Here is a 12,618-nt window from a genome sequence, read left to right as displayed (position 1 = left end):
TCTCATTACAGAGAGCGCAGAACCTTGATTTACCTTCCCCCAGCAATGAAGGAAGGGAGCTGGAGGGTCAGGCAGAATAACATTCAGATAAATAGGAAAAGAGATGGATTCCTAGGAAAAAATAAGTAGGTTTATTATTTTCTAGATAAAAGAGAGTGAAGACAAAGACATCTTTCTGTATTCTCCAGCATGATTTAAAAAATAATAAAAAAAATAAAAGCAACAATAAAACAGAAATTTTAGTGCAACTCTCTTATTAGACAGCAGTATCAGTTGACCATGAGCTATGACCCCATGGGAAACCAGATACTTATGCATGTCAGAAGGACAACCAAAGTTCATAGACCACACGAATTTGGGTAGGCTTTTTTTATTGTAGGTTGTGTCTGGAAATGCTGAACTGGTGCTGGGATAAAGGAGCACAGAGGGATCTCCTGGCTTTGTCATCTTGACAGCGCATCTTGGCAAGGTTGGAAAATGGATGACAAAATTTAGCAGAAGGAAGACCCCTGTCATGGGGACCAGGGATATTGAAGAAAACCACAGTTACTCCAGAGGACAGAGCTGGGGAATCAGCTCTCTGAAAAGGGGCTTCCCCTTTGAACTGCACAAGGATCTTCAGGAGTACAAGGGAGGAAAAACAACTCTTGCAGAGCTCCTGCTGACATCCTTCTCTGCTTCTGTTCGGCTTCCTGGAGTAGGTAGAAAATTATCATAGCTGATGAAACTCTGGGGCAGGAAGCTGCTCCTCTGTGCTCCTATCCTCCAGCCCAGGGGGGAGATGAACTACAAGGGGATATATTATAATTGTGATTGGAAGCAAAGAATATCCTCAAATGCTTCCCTGGAGGAAAGTCATAATAGCACCTAATTTTAAAAGCTGCTAGAGAAGAAGTGGGAGAATGCAGGCCTTTAAAATAATGCTTTCCCTCTCTGTTGTAGTGGTTATTGGAAGCACTAATGGGAGAGCACAGGGTAAGATCTAGGATGCCATTATGCTTGAAAAAGAAGAAAAAAGGAAAAAAAAAAAAAACACATACAAAACAACTTCCTGGTTAATGAAATGGAAGATTCCCATCCAATAAACCGGAAAGCACTCTCCAAAGTAGTAGCACCATGAGTCACCCTCCAGGAGGTATCACGCAGCGGAGGGGCTGAGCCCAGCTCTCAGGTGGGAAGCCAGCACAGGAGCAATTACCTGGGCTCTGGTCCTGCAGAAAGCACGGAGTGCCAAAGGGAACGATCACGGTGTGCGATGCTGCGAGCTACCCCAGTGTGAATAGAAGTAGATATGACATCCATCAATCACTTGGTCCGGGATGAAGAAGTCCAGGCAGTAAGGATTTTAGGATAGCAGAGGTTGGCAGGATTTCTTCTAGAAAGTGATTCAATACATGAAAATGTAGCATTTCATCCAGAGGTTAGCTGTCAAAATGATTCCAATTACACCATTTTTAAGAATGATTTGAGAGGAGTGAAACAATTTTATTTTATTTGTTTGTGTGTGTGTGGTAAGTGTCTGCTTCCTTTGAAAATACTCACATTTCTCATCGAAGACTGAACTCAGGGAAGCTTTTTGCCAAAACCTCGGAAAACACTAAGTTCAGTGAAAGGTTGATTATCTTTTTTTTATCCTTGAAGAACAGAAGCTTTTCTGCTTTGGTTTGGTCTCTGTTTTCAGGAAAGAACAAAACATTTGCCAGCCAAATTCACCTTAATGTTTGGTAAGGTCGAAGGCCTGGAATATCTCAGAAGGCTTGAAAGGGGTCTCGAAAGTTTCAGTTTAAACTTGCCTCTGGGCTGTACTTACATCATTTGACATAATGAATCAATGAATGATACTAACATCAAGACCCAGAAGACTCATGAAAAAAAAAGGCTTTGAAACCATTGCCAGCTTCTGGCTCTGAATTCTCCAAATTGTGGAGACAGCTGCCAAGGGCAGATCCAAATTCCCCTTAATCCAAGACAAGATCTGAGTGCTTTGAAATGTAGCTTGATTCGAAGCTTGGATGTGAATCCTGCAGGAAACACCTCCCTCCTACCCAGAAGTGCCTTCAAAAAGCATCAGAGGCATCAGAACATCCAATCGGAACAAATCCAGCAGAGCAGGAGTTTTTATTTTTCATTGCTGCTTAGAAAAAGGGAGGACAGGATGCATGAGGAGCAGCATCCACAAGCAGGTTGCCTGCTCTGTGCCGATCTTTCTGGTTTGCTCTAGCAGCTCCCTGTTGCAGCCACCAGGACAGTCAGGCTGCAGTGGGTGAGCCCTTTTCTAACCCCAGGAAAATGGTCAGCTGGAAGCCCACAACATGTTTATCCATGAGATGAAGAATGCCACCAAATCATGGCCAAAGCCTGGGTCTCTGCAGCAGACGAGTCCAGCAGACCGTCCGTTTGCACACCTAAGACCCTTTGAAACCACTCTCCTGGAGATTTCCTTCCCCATAAAGATGCTCCTGAGCACAGGGAAGGGATGGGATTGCAACTGGATCAAACTTATACCTGTCTGTAGGCAGCTCTGGGCACGTCCAAATGCAACACGATGGCCTCATCCCTGCACAACCTGCCTGATACTTTCCAGGGAGCAAACATCCACCTCCCGTAGCTGAGTGCACCAACAGCAAAACCTTTTCACAAGCAGATTTATGTCCAACATTTCTGCAGGATGTGAACACAGCTGCAGTCCTACCAATGGGCTGCTGTCTGCAGGGAGAAGCTGGCCGGATCCTTCCCCACCACCCCATGCCCAATTGCTCCTCCGTCCGCAATAAGGCCAGCTCTTTGCTGGCCACTGAGTGCATTTCTAGCAATTGCCTGGCCCTGGGATGAGATGAAAGGAGAGCGGTCGCAGGAGGGCCCTGGAGATTTGCACCTCCTTTGCCAGCATCCTGAGAGAGCGGTGCCTTCGCAGACACAACACTCCATTATTCACACCTGAAAGACGGAAAGTAGGGCACATTATGAAATCAAAACCCAGCACCTAAAATCACTCGCTTTGTAGTCTGCAACCAAAAGCATATATCTGCCCATATCAGCACAGAGAAGTTTATTTTCCCAGTGAAACCTCTCCATCCCACTGCTGCGCTCGTAGTCAAAGGCGATCTCCATTTACACCGTGGCAACTGCAAGTAGTCTGCTCTGCTGTTTTTTGGGAGGGGGGTGTCTGTGTATATGTATACGGATGCTGCAAATCAGTGCCAGTGGAGCTCTGGCTTTGCATAGCCCTCCAGCGTCACGCCTGAGGGAAGTTTTGTGATGTGACTTGTCTGGCAGGACAGGGACGAACAGCCCTGAGCATCAAATATACATACTGCTGACGTCTTGTGACATGGACTCACAGTCCTTTGGAATTGGGTTTCAATTAGTCCAGAGCCCAGCTGTCACTGCAGACCATGGGGATGAGATTCAAGTCCTCAGCCTTCAGAGGTTTGCAGCGCAGGTACCTTTTCACCCAGCCTCTCTTCAGTGGAAATAAGAAGACACAATTCCTGTGAGCAGGTGTTGATGTAAATTTTGGGACAAGAAGAGCCGTGCCCTAAAAGCTCCTGGTTTTCCCCCCTGATGCCTCCAGTTGTCAGCCTTCCACATATTTTGAGCTCCAGCATTGCCTTCCTTGTTTACCAGGGAAGACGCACTGCCAAGCACGCCCCTGCAATGTCAGGACAAGACCAAGGAATGTCAGAAAAAGGAAGGGTCCTGGCAAAGAGGAGCCTTGCTGCCAGCTGGCTCGCCGTCTGCAGGCACTGCCAGACCTGCCTCTGTGCAAACATCCGCAGGTGCTGACAGCAGGGAAATGCGAAGGGAAGATCTCCGATGACTCCTGGGGAACACATGGGTTCAAAACAATGGGACAGTTGTACGGGGCACGTGTTTGTCTTAACGTAAGAGTGCATTTCACGTAATGGCTTCCTGCCTTCGGGTAATTCTTAAGTCCCGTGCACCTCTCTGAGGCATTCCTGATTTTTTTAGAGTTGTGGAAACTGAGGCAGATTGTGGTAGCAGAAGTGACAGCTCCAAAGACATTAAATGCTGGTGGCGAAGCTAAGGGATGAATGGCTGAGTGCTTAGGCCAGTGCTGTGAGCATTGGAGAATCTACCCCCCTGGATGTGATACTGCTCCCTCTCCATCCTGGATGGGAAAATGCTGGCACTGGTTATAAGGGGAAAGGAAACAGGAAGAATATTGAAGGACAGAACCAAAATCTTGCCCCATATGCTATCTTTTACACCACCATTTCCCATTACAGGATCCCAACCATCCATTAAGGAAGCTTTTAGGACCAGTCCCTTTTTTGCCTGACAAGTAAAACCAGAAGCCCAAACTCCAGCAGTGGCAGCAGCAGTAAAACAAACTCAGCCGGCAAGTTCACCTCCTGAACCTGGCAGCAGCATGAGGCCACCTTAGCAAAGTCATCACAGGACCATCCATCATCTGACGAAATTGCTGCTGCTCTAATTAAACCGAGACCATAACGATTTGGATTTATTTATCAAATATTGGAAAGCAAATGCACTCACTTACTGCCAAAGTGATTAAAGGCTTCGTTGCTATTCATAAGCAGGAGCTTCACTCGGTAAGCATCTGTGATGGATGGTGGAGGGTTGTTTCTCATCAGGAGCAAAGGGGTCCCATCCTGGGTGGACTGGAGCAAGGAAGGGATTTTACTTTGGTAGCCTTTTACTTTGGTAGTTCATCTATAGAGCCAACAGCTTGTGGGAAGGGATGCCCCCTCCCACGTAGCTGTGATGTGAAACAGACCCTGAATATGTCTTTTCATGTGAAAAAAGGGATTCAGGGTTGTCCTTATTCTCTACCTTTTCCTGTTAACATCCCCATCTTCTCAATCCCTGCTGCTGCTGCAGCAGCTTTGGCAGTGTCTGAGAATCAGAAACCTGAATGAGGTCTCAGGCGATCCCAATGCAAATTCACATACATCAGGGTTTGGGGTGAGCAAGGGTCTCCTTCCTAAACCCCCCCCTCTGCTGACAAATAAGCTGCTTAGGTTCTGGTTTATGGAGGTTCTGGGTCAGAGAGGAAATCATAGAAGTAGGAATGAAAAATGTGGGTTATTTTTTCCTTTTTTACTGGGCAGGTTTTCACCGGGAAAAAATGACTATGGGAAAAGTGTTCATGTTTCATCATCAAAACTGAAAGCATCCTTCACTCCTCAGTGGCAACCTCTGTTGGCTTTCAGCAAATCCGAGGTGTGGAGGGGGTTTGGTACTTTCTGTGATGTCCCAATTATTCCACCTCCTAATCGGAAACACCTCCCTGGCATCCTCCCCAGCTGCCACCTTCACCCAGCCACTTTCTCCATCCCAGCCCCCATTCTCCTGCCCTGTTGCCATTTTTCCTATGTCTAGAGGGATTTTTGGGAGCTCTTTTCCAGCAAATTTTTCATGTTGGCAAATGTGCAATCCGGTTCCTCAGGAAGAAGTCGGCGGAGCATTTCCATTTCACTGCTAGGGATTGGAAGTTACCGAGTGCAGATGTCCTTGAAGCCGTGTGCTTCCCCCTGATTTAATACAGAGCCTTTATGTGAAGTTAAGGACAAATACTTTGCCTTACAGAACCACTCCCTGTGACAGCCTCTCTAATTAGTTGTTATTAACAGTGATAACAGAGCTATCAGATTTAATAGGCAGCAGATTATGGCAATTACGGGGAACTCAGTGGGTATGGGAAGCTGAAGGTCCAGCTCTGGGGACACAGGGGCAGATTTGCTCAGGCAGTACATGCGGGGCAGAGCAGCCGTGGGGAAGGGCAGCCCTGCAGCCAGGAGATCAGTGCTGCAGTGGGGGGGCAAGGGAGGGTAGGTGGTATAAAACTGTGGGAAACTGGGCAAATTGGAAAGTGCAGGTTTGGAAAAGAAGAAAAAGAAAAAAAGAAAAAGAAAAAGAAAAAGAAAAAGAAAAAGAAAAAGAAAAAGAAAAAGAAAAAGAAAAAGAAAAAGAAAAAGAAAAAGAAAAAGAAAAAGAAAAAGAAAAAGAAAAAGAAAAAGAAAAAGAAAAAGAAAAAGAAAAAGAAAAAGAAAAAGAAAAAGAAAAAGAAAAAGAAAAAGAAAAAGAAAAAGAAAAAGAAAGAAAAAGAAAGAAAAAGAAAGAATTAGCACTCATTCAGACTTCTGCTTTTCTTCTTTCCTCTCTTCCTTTCTCTGTGCACTCATTCCTTCCTGTCCCCTATTGACCTCTCCTCACCCTTTCTTTCTTTTTCTTTCTTTGTTTTTCTTTTTCTTTCTTTCTTTTTCTTTCTTTCTTTCTTTCTTTCTTTCTTTCTTTCTTTCTTTCTTTCTTTCTTTCTTTCTTTCTTTCTTTTTCTTTCTTTCTTTCTTTCTTTCTTTCTTTCTTTCTTTCTTTCTTTCTTTTCTTTTTCTTTCTTTCTTTCTTTCTTTCTTTCTTTCTTTCTCTCTCTCTCTCTCTTTCTCTTTCTTTCTTTCTTTCTTTCTTTCTTTCTTTCTTTCTCTCTTTCTCTCTTTCTCTCTCTTTCTCTCTTTCTCTCTTTCTCTCTTTCTTTCTCTGTCTCTTTCTCTCTCTCTCTCTTTCTTTCTTTCTTTCTTTCTTTCTTTCTTTCTCTCTCTCTCTTTCTTTTTCTTTCTTTCATTCATCCTTCCCTCCTTTCTTCCTTCCTTCCTTATTTCTTCTTTCTCGCTCTTTTCTCCCTTTCCACCTTTTTCTCTATTTCACTCTCTTCCACTCTTTCTTCTTTTTTCCTTGCTTTCCTTTCTCTCCCATCTTTTTCTCTCACACCCTTTCTCTGCCTTCCACTCTACCTTTGCTCCTTTTGCTGTTCACCTCCTCCAGAAGTAAACAGTGGGAAAAAGATAAGAAAATTAGACAAAACACCAACATGTTGTTGCCTCTCCCTGTTCCTGCCCAAGCTGTGTCTGATGTGTGCGAGCTGTTTTCGCTTGCTCCCCTGGGTGGTCGTGGAGAGCAAGACCCATGCTTGCCACGAAGGGCCAAACTGAGGCTGAATTTCTTTGTAAAAGGTGGAGAAAAGGGGTCTGAGGTCCCAGGACCACCTGGCTGGAGAAGTAATGGTGTGGGAGGAACCCCAGATGTCTCCTGCAGTGATTTTGGCAGGTCCACCTGTCCAGTTAAGCGGAGACGTGGAACATGTGTGAGGACAACCTCGCAGAGCCGGAGAGGCATTTCCCTCCGTGTGTGCATTCCCCTTCTCCCTGCTGAATTTTTCTTCATTAAATCAGCCTTTGGGAGCAGAAACAATTACACCACGCTGACACACAGCAGCCCATCACTCCTTGGGAATGCATTTACCATACGCAGCCCTGGCCTCTCTGTTTTCCCCATTACCATCGAGGTTGACAAAGACATCCTCCTCTGGTTTCTGTTCCACAAATCCCCGACCCCCCACACCCCCTCCTCATTCACCCCTCAAGCAAACAGCATCCCTGGGAAGCTGATACACCACGGGGAGAGCATGGAGCTGTGGTTGCAGTGATAGCCCCCCAGGGGCTGCCTCTTGCTCCTAAGGGCTGGCTCCTGAGTGCACACTGGGGGGGGAAGGCAAGGGGCTGGGGGCATACACAACGGGATCACTCCACGCTTCTACTTTGCACTTGCTTTCTTCATCCTGTTCCAGGAGTTTCTAGAGACCACCACTGAGATCAAAGCCTTTTTAGATGCACAGTTGGAAAACCAGGTAGAGCCTCCCCCAAAGAGCTACTGATTTGAGTGGGGAAAGGGATAGGGGAAGGGGGGCTGCAGATGCAAATCGCCTTGCCCTGGATCTGGGTTACAGCCAGGAGTGCATCTCCCATCAATTCTGAATCATCTCCCTTATCACATGGTTTCACCCAAGGCATATGTGAATTTTAATGGCAAATAGGAGCTGTCAGAAAGAGTTTTACAAGCTGTGCTATGGAGAAACCACATATGTTGCCCCATATCCCTCGCACACCTCCCGTGAGATGCTGGGTGGCTTGCAGGACTTGGGCTTGAATTAGCTGCTGTGCTGAAATGTGGGGACTGCTGCGGCTGGAGCTGTGCGAGCCGACGTGTCAGACTGTGCTATAAAGAGTGCATCAGCTGCTAACACAGTCCCACGAAGGGTGACGGAGCTGTGCTGAGTAAGTGGCGTCCCCAGACCTGAGGGGGGCTGGGAGGAGGGGTGTTGGAAAGTGCAGACCTCCCAGCAATTATTTAGTACAGCACTGCGCTGGGCTATGTCATAACAGGATTCTGCTAAGATCTTATGTCTTCCACACGAATTTACGGGGTCCCTTCTCTGCTCCTCTCCCACCTGCACGCTACCTTCTCAGCACGACCCCAGCTCCGCCAACACTTGCCCTCTTGCCATGGCTCGGCTAAAGCTGGCTCCGAGAAAAAGAAAAGTCAGTTTGGGATATCCAGAGTGGTGCAGAGTTGATATCCATGAGGGATTTGGGTTCAAAGTGGCTAGAACAGAACAGGCGCAAGTACTGATAAATGATTCTCTTCATTTTTATTTTTTTTTTCTCTCAAAATGTAGGAAAAAAATGGCACAGACTCAATTTCTATAATGCTCTGTTTTCATCTGTAAGAAGAAAATTTTCAAGCTTAGGTGCCAAAAGCAGGGAAATTAAATCTGTATTTAGACAGTTAAATAAGAGGCTCAATTTTCAAAGGTACCAATACCCTGCGTTTCTAATTGCCACCAGAAAAGACTGGAATCTTGCTTTTCTTTTAAAAAGGTATTTTCTGGCTCCAAGAAGAGAACTGCCCATCAGGGAATGAGGAGCAGAAGTCCACTGAAACACAACACATATATTTTTTGCTTTTGGAGTTCGACTCCTGGTAGCAGACAACAACAAAAGCAATAACAACAAAAAAGCCTATTTGGCAAAATATGGAATACATATACCTGCTGGCTTGAGCTCTGGAGTGGCTACCCTCACAGGAGCCCAGCTGAAGTATAGACCTTTTCTCTGGATGCTTTAGGGTATGTCCACGCAGTGGGGAGTGCAAGTCTTCGCTCACTTTCAGCACCAGACTTGCCACCAGAGACCCGAATACTGGACATCTCGTGGAGAGGGGAACCATACAGCCCTTGATGAGCACTCCTCTTCATGCCTCTCAGATGGGTTCAGCAGCAACAGAGCCATAGCCATCAGAGGTCCCGTGCCGAGCTGTTCTTCCATTCCTCTGCACTGAAGGGCTGCACCTGAGCTTCAGCCAGTGGAAATTAGGAAATTACGGTAGTCTTGATGCTTATGTTTACTCTCAAGCTTATTCATCCACTTAGCTTCATAGTGTGAGATCTTGGCTGCAACTCTCTTTACTCCCAGGATTAGCCAAGCCCCTAACAAGAGTTAAAACCTACCCACAGAGGCCCATCTCCCCTTATTACTCCGTCCTATACAGAATGCACTGGGTGCAAGACTGGACATCACAGGGAAACTGCAGTGGGTGCGAGGGGATAAGGTTTTGCTCCCTGCTGGCCAGCCAGAACATCGTACCAAGGGGAAGCATGCATGGCAGATGCTCCCACCAAATCTCAGCAAAAAGAATGGCAACAAGGAAGGAAGCTTAAACTTCCTGCTGAATCCTCTCTTCCCCTCATTCAACCCATCTTCTATGGGCATCTGGTCATCTTCTTGAGCTTACTATATCCCTTCCCATGTGTTGAAAGTATAAATCTATTAAAGGAGCCCAAATGATGATTTCTTTAGTCTTCAGCACAGACAGGGAACTCCTCAAGAAGACAGGAATGTCATTTGGGTGTGAGCTTTGGGATTTGATCTTAATTGCACCAAATAATTGAGTTAACTCTGGCACTAAGATCTTCCCATCACTTTTCCCCAAATGCCATGACCCAAGAGAGCAACTCATTGGCACTGGTGGAAATTCATATGATCTGAGGTAACTTCGTGCACGGTGGAATGGCTGTCAGTGTCCAAAAGCAAAAGAATATACAACCCAAAATTCTGCGGGAAAATGGAGATTTGTCACGAACTGCTGAAAAGCAGCCTGGTGCTGGAATGAAGAAAAACAGTGTCTGGAGAAGAGCTGTCATCTAGAGGTGAGTGAACTTCATCCTCTCGTCTTTGTGATCAAGCTTTGAGGCATGCTAGCAAAGCCGTGTGGGAAACACTTCCAGTGTCCTCCTTCTATGCCCGTGGATAAACAGAGGGCTTTGGTCCCCAAGGGCTGTCCATTAGCTTTGAGGCCATTTCACCAGCCCCGTGATTTACTGAAGGATAAACAAAAGTGGAAAATAAATGCACAAACTTTCCAAGAGGGACTTCAGACACAAGGAAGAAGATTATTATTATTCTTTTTTGCCCCAGAATATATTTTGTGCTGTGTTTATGCTCGTGTCAAATGTGAGAGGGGGGCCTCAACATAAACAATATTGTGCAAACACTGAATGAGAGAAATTCCTTTCTTGGAAAAGCTGAATCAAGTGCAGCAAACCAACTTTCTATGGTGAAAGTTATTCAGGCAGTCCTCACTTCTGGAAATGTGAGCCAATGGGTGCTAGTATTAGCAGTTTTCACAGAATCGTAGTTTCTGGTACCTCTAATACCTTCATGGGATGAACCAGCCAAAGACTCATTCGCCGTGTAGGATATTAAAGGGATGAAGATGGCCTTCAGGACATCTGGATTTGATTGTTTGCCTCCAAAGATCCTCTTGCGTTACACAAGTCATAACGAGCATAACTCAGTTATAAAACATGGTCACCTTGATTATGCAGCAGGACACAGGCTGCTCTCCTTGTTATTAGAAAATTTTAGAAATGAACACAACATCACCATGTTATTAAGAAAAGGAGGAGGGAAGGGAAGCATTTCAGCAATAAAAATGTCAATCTCTGGTTTATTTAAAAAATACTAAAACAATGAGCTGAAAACTGGAAATCTAGAAAACTCCTGTGATAAATGTCAGTACTTTTAAATTAGGACAAAGGAATTAGAAAAATGGAGGCTTATGTTTAATTCACTTGAAAGCAAATTAAAGGGTTCAGCTTATGGATGAAAGAGAAAATTAGGTTATTTTTTCCCTGAGAGTTACCAAGGCTACTGCAGCCCAGAGAAAGCCACAGTTCAGCACACAGCTCCGCGAGCTGCTATTATTGACAGGGCTGTTTGCACGTCTTAAGTGGATTTAGGAGAAGTGGTTCCATCTCAGGAGTCAGAAGCTGGACCAGCCACTGTGTCACATCCTGGCAGGGACTGCACTTGGTTGGGTCTGCCTAATCCAGGGATTTTTTCCCAAAATAGAGTCGATCCTCCCCCACGCTTTGCAGGACAGGTGATGGTTTGATGAATACGGAACCCCAGCAGCAGGTTGTTTGTTTTTTGAGATCTTTTTGAGACACTTTCCCATGTGTTAGTCAAAGTCAGCTTCTGCATCTTGGCACGGCGCCTCCGGCATTTTCACCTGAGCTGAATGTTGGTTTTAGTGTGGTATCTGAAACAGTAGCCCCTCAGTCTGTGTTTGCATGTCCACTACCCTTTTTAACTGCCATAGCTCAACTGGGCATGATTCCCAACAGAGAATTACCTGAACAAGTGCCCTATTTATAGAACCCCTTGTTCTCAGATTCATAACTTCACATTTTATACCGTCTTATCCCGTTTCTGCTCATCCTTGAGGCCATCTCTGTGATATTCAGCTCCTCCCTACATTTCGCGAATGTTTCTCAGCTTTGTTCCACCAACAGACTTTCTTAGCACTTCATTTCCACCTTGGGGGCCAAAATCATTACTGCAAACCTTAAGCAAATCAATCGCAAGACAGACCCAGGAGAAACTCCACTAATAGACAGGCTCCCCCTTCCAGCACTGCTCGATATCATTTCCCGTTAGCCACTTTCTTACCTGTCTCGTGGTTCCCTCGTCAAACTCTGTCTTCTCCTACTGGGCTAACAAGGTTACCCTATGGCACCCCCATAAATCCCTCATTTGAAATCCCCTCCCAAAATAAAAAGAGAGAGAGATTTTTCACATGCCCATTTTTTTCCTATTAAAATTCATTTTATTCAAGGAAATATCTGCTTCAAGTGCTATGATCTCTCAGCCGTTTCCTGTGTCTTTAGTGCCCCCTTTCCTCCGTGTTGTAATAAAGTCCAGTGAAGTTTTGAGGACAAAAAAAGCAGCTCTGCCAATTTAGGATTACCTCTCTCTTTCAGCTATAAACCCTGCGTTTTGCTGCTCCCCAGCCCAGAAGCTGCACCTTGACTCGATATTTTTCTTCTGAGTCATTGCCTCCAGACCTGAAGTTGTGTGTGCTGGTCCTTGTAGACCTGGTGATGGAGAGTAGCTCCATCTAGGTGTTCTGATTTGAGAGCTTTTTGGGATAGGGCTTCTCTCTAGTTCTCATTTCTGAATTTCCATATATTTCCATGACCCACTTTGCTTTTTGCCAACCTTTTCAATGGTTCGTCCTAGCTGACAGCAAAGATGGAATATTTACTTTTTCCCAAGATGCCATACCTCCATTACAACGAAGCACGTATCTGGAGATCAACCATAATCTCACCCCCCATTTCACTTTGTAAAGTCTGTCTGGGCTTTTCTCTCAAGGTATCCCATAATTGGATATATGAAGAATACACGGGGATTGGGGTTATTATCACTCAGGTTATCGCTCAGATTCCCTTTTCCTTTG

The sequence above is a fragment of the Anser anser genome (genome assembly GCF_964211835.1).
Source record: "Anser anser genome assembly, chromosome: 4".
Classification (NCBI taxonomy): domain Eukaryota; kingdom Metazoa; phylum Chordata; class Aves; order Anseriformes; family Anatidae; genus Anser; species Anser anser.
This window is presented reverse-complemented; position numbering follows the sequence as displayed.